Here is a 4,906-nt window from a genome sequence, read left to right on the forward strand (position 1 = left end):
TAATTTTAATTAAATGAAAAATATAGTCTTGGCTACTTAAGTTATTGTTGCATTTAAAGCTATTATTGTTACTGATTAGACTAAGAGAACTTTATACTAAATATTACTTTAATTTCTGAGGTGTTATAAGTAAAATATATCTAATTTTCGCAATTAATAACAATCTAACTAAATGCTTGTAAAAAAAAAAAAAAAATACTCAGCAGCAAGTGTCTAAAAATTTAGCTAACAAGGAAAGTATGAATGAGCTCATATAGAACCTACCGTAAAATGTCACACAGAATAAGGAAGTCCCACAGAAAGACCACACACAAAAAAGCAGCTACGTTTTTGAAGTGGAATTAACCAAAATGGCAGATAGAAATGTCACATATCCATGTCGACAATTGCATAATATGTTCAGTAACACCCCTTGTAAACTGCCTGTTAATAATAAAAAGTCAATAACAACAATGTGGGTACATACTATATCTAAAGGGAAGTCGTACGGTAAAGTAAGCCTTGGCGGCAGCCATTTTGAAATCCGCCATTTTGAATTCAGGTCAAGTTTTGTAAATAGGAATAGGGCAATATGATACATGATTTTGGGCTAGAATTTAAGCAGAATAACAATGGTAGCAATAGTTTTAAGATACGTGCATTTGGTAAAAAGTTACAGGCATATTTATTGTGTATGTTTCCATGTGCACAACTCCCGAATGAAGCAGCTGTCCAAAAATAAGTTGTCGCTATTGAAATGTAACTCCTACTCGATAGTTCCACAATACATGTGAATAAGGGATGAAAGAAAAGCAGAAATGAGGCTCGTCGATGGAATGAGAGAAACACAAATTCTGTTGACACCAGGCACAACGCATAAGCACTTTGTTCTCACACTGCCCTTCACATTGGCGTGTAGTGGTCTGGTGGCACTATGAACGCAGTAGGCCGCTCTTGTGTGTACCCAGTTTCATACCATGAATATAAAATCATGTCCCTGAACCGCGGAAAGGAAAACTGGAAATGTATGCAAGACTGCAGTTTCAGTATATTGTCTCTGTGGTAAACTTCAAAATGAATATCGTCTCTCGAGATCAGAATTTCTGTCAATCGACGGTAAAGAGCCTTCCACTGCCGAAAAAAAAAAATTGTCCAATGGCTGGATTTTTCCTATGGCACCGGGAAGTATCTGTAGAAGAGTAATAGTGCTATTTGGAGGAGTGTCTTCAAGACAAACGGTATCACTGTAAGCTGTCCACGAGTCTAGAAGCAGAGCAGACTGTTCTGCACAGAAAGGGAAAAACGCTTCTTTAAACCAACATTTCAACTCTGATTCCCCCATTTTCCCAGATTTAGTGGCAGTGACAATGAGATTGTCAGCCTGAAACATTTGTTTTTAAACTCTGAGACCAAAGGTTCCACTTGGCTCTTGAAGCACAACAAATAATTTTGGAAGAAGGGAACCATTTATAGTAACAGTGGGCATTATTGTGTATGAATGCGTCAATGCATTAGTCGATTGAGAGACCGATTGTGTGAGTTTTTCTCCCATAAAAGACAAGGTCCGTTTCGATCGCATTTCGTAGACAAAACCACTTTGATCCGTGTTGTAAATCAAAGCAGGAAAAAATGAAATGAAATCTTTGAGTTTTACGTCCCACGGTTATGCCGGTTAGGCTAAAGGAGACGGTGATAATGAGTAATGAATGAAATGGTGGAATGAAGAAAGTGAGAGGAAACGGGAGAACCCCGGGAAAACCCACGCACACGGTGTTTGTCCACCACAAAGTTCACTTGGCGGGGGCTGGGATCGAACCCGAGACCCCAAGCACCAGAGGTGAACGCTCTGCCACTGAGCCACCGCGGCCCCAAAAGCAAAGCAGGAGTATAGCTCACAAAATTTCCCGGGCTACCTCCACGAATGGCTCTGTCTATTTGTTCTTCATCATGTGTGTAAGCGCGAGATATGAATTTTGTCATTTTCTTACTTTTAATTCGGAAATGTTTCTTGAAGCTGTTTAGCCACGCTCGGGATGCGCTGAACTTACACCTGCCAATTACAAGTTCCTTGGCAATATCCAAAGCCCACATCCGTAAGTCCAAATTTGCCGACTAATCTCCTACAAGTGTGTAGCTTTGCTCAACAACATTTGGGACAAATTGGGAAAAAATAGAGTGTATTTGGTATATTTTTGTATTTTACAAATTGTTGGACAGTTGCTTCATTCGGGAGTTGTGCACATGGAAACATACACAATAAATATGCCTGTAACTTTTTACCAAATGCACGTATCTTAAAACTATTGCTACCATTGTTTTTCTGCTTAAATTCTAGCCCAAAATCATGTATCATATTGAACTATTCCTATTTACAAAACTTGACCTGAATTCAAGAAGGCGGATTTCAAGATGGCTGCCGTTAAGGTTCGCCTTACCGTACGACTTCCCCTTAGGTATAGTATGTACCCACATTGTTGTTATTGACTTTTTATTATTAACTGGCAGTCTACAAGGGGTGGTACTGAACGTATTGTGCAATTGTCGACGTGGATACGCGACATTTCAATCTGCCATTTTGGTTAATTCCACTTCAAAAACGCAGCTGCTTTTTTGTGTGTGGTCTTTGTGTGGGGCTTCCTTCCTCTGAGTGAAATTTGACGGTAGGTTTTGATAGGAGCTCATTGATACTTCTCTTGTAAGTATTGTTACATTGGTATGAAACAGGAGTTATTTGTACGAATTTGAAAAAAAAAATCAATCCCAGATCGTTACTAACTCTAAGAAACACTCTATGATTCATAAGTTATTTTGTGTGTATAGCAACTATTGTAACCAAAGGGAATAAGAGTACCTTACAATTAATATTACTTACATTAATGTTGAATATAAAGTAAAATTAAGGAGGCACGATGAGTCAGTGGTAGAGCGTTCACCTCTGAAGCATAGTTCCTGGTTCGATCTCAGCTCGCGCCAAGTGAGATTTGTGGTGGATAAACACCGTATTGGAAGGGTTTCTCGGCGTATGGTGGAAACACACCGTATTATTCCGTTTCCTCCCACTTTATTCATTCCAGCATTGCATTCATCTCTCATTATCACCGTCTTCTTTAGCCTAGAGGGTACAATAGTGGGATGTAAAACTGAAAGATTTCACTTCATTTCCAAAGTACAGTTGAAACTATTTTCACAATTTGAGAAATTCTAATTAAATTTAGCAAATTTTTGAAATGTACTAGTCAGTAATTATCCACATAGCCTGTCAAATATTCCTGCGATGTTTATAAACAAAGAGGTCATCTACAAGAACTTTGAGAAAATCAGTGTAAAATAGCTATCACGTAAAAGAGATACTCTGGGATACTTAAGCAATTGTTACATTGAACTCAGTTATTGTTACTCAAGGGACTAACGGAACTTTACTCTTAATATTACGTTAACTATTGTCGTGTAGAATTTAAAATGAGATGATTTTCACAATTTTTAATAGTTCTAAGAACATTGGGCATATTGTTTTGAAAGAACTCATCAGCAGCTATCTGAAAAGTTAACTAATTATTGTTTGAGTGGTATGAGACAGGAGAATAATTTCAAGACGTTATTGAAATCGATCTAAAATATTTACTAATTAAAAAAGTACTCTAGACTACTTAAGTAATTGTTGAATTTAAAATGAAATGAAATGAAATCTTTAAGTTTTACATCCCACGGTTATGCCGGTTAGGCTAAAGGAGACGGTGACGATGAGAGATGAGTGAAATGGTGGAATGAAGAAAGTGGGAGGAAACGGGAGAACCCCCAGAAAACCCACGAACACGGTGTTTGTCCACCACAAAGTCCACACGGCGCGAACTGGGATCAAACCAGGGACCCCAAGCACCTGAGGTGAAGGCTCTTCCACTGAGCCACCGCGCCCCCATATATTGTTGAATTTGAAATAATTATTGTTAATAAGGGAATTAAGAGAACTTTACTCTCAATGTTACTAATTACTGTTGTAGAGTAAGTAAAATTTACCGTATATTATTCCTAAAATTTAAAAAGATTGGACTAAATCCGGGATATTCTTTCAAAAGTTCTTATCAGTAGCTGCGAGGAAAGTAGGTTAATTATTGTTGCATTCTTATAAAATAACAGTCCATTTTTACGAACTTTGAAAAAAAAATCAACTAAAAATAGTTATTGACTGAATGGTATATAACAAGCTACTGAAGTAATTCTTGCATGTAAAGTAATTACTGGTACTGAAGAGTCTGAGAGAACTTTACACTCAATATTATTTCAATTTATCATGTGTGAAAAGGAAAATTCAGACCAATTTTAACAACTTACAAGGGAAGTGTGAATGAGCTCATATCGAAACCTATCGTAAAATTTCACTCAGAGGAAGGAAGTCCCACAGAAAGACCTCACACAAAAGAGCAGCTGCGTTTTCGAAATGGAATTAACCAAAATGGCAGATTGAAATGTGTATCCATGTCGACAATTGCACAATACGTTCAGTACCACCCCTTGTAAACGGCCTGTTAATAATAAAAAGTCAATAACAACAATGTGGGTACATACTATACCTAAGGGGAAATCGTACGGTAAGGTGAACCTTGACAGCAGCCATCTTGAATTCAGGTCAAGTTTTGTAAATAGGAATAGGACAATATGATACATGATTTTGGGGTAGAATTTAAGCAGAAAAACAATGGTAGCAATAGTATTAAGATACGTGCATTTGGCAAAAAGTTTCCGGCATATTTATTGTGTATGTTTTCATGTGAACAACTCCCGCATGAAGCAGCTGTCCAAAAATAACGTGTCGCTGTTGAAATGTAACTTCTACTCGATAGTTCCACAATCTATTTCAATGAGGGACGAAAGAAAAGCAGAAATGAGACAGATCAGAGAAAATTGCACATACAGCATTTAATATAACGAT

This window comes from Thermobia domestica, chromosome 17 (assembly GCF_964235325.1).
Source record: "Thermobia domestica chromosome 17, izTheDome1.hap1.1, whole genome shotgun sequence".
Lineage (NCBI taxonomy): Eukaryota > Metazoa > Arthropoda > Insecta > Zygentoma > Lepismatidae > Thermobia > Thermobia domestica.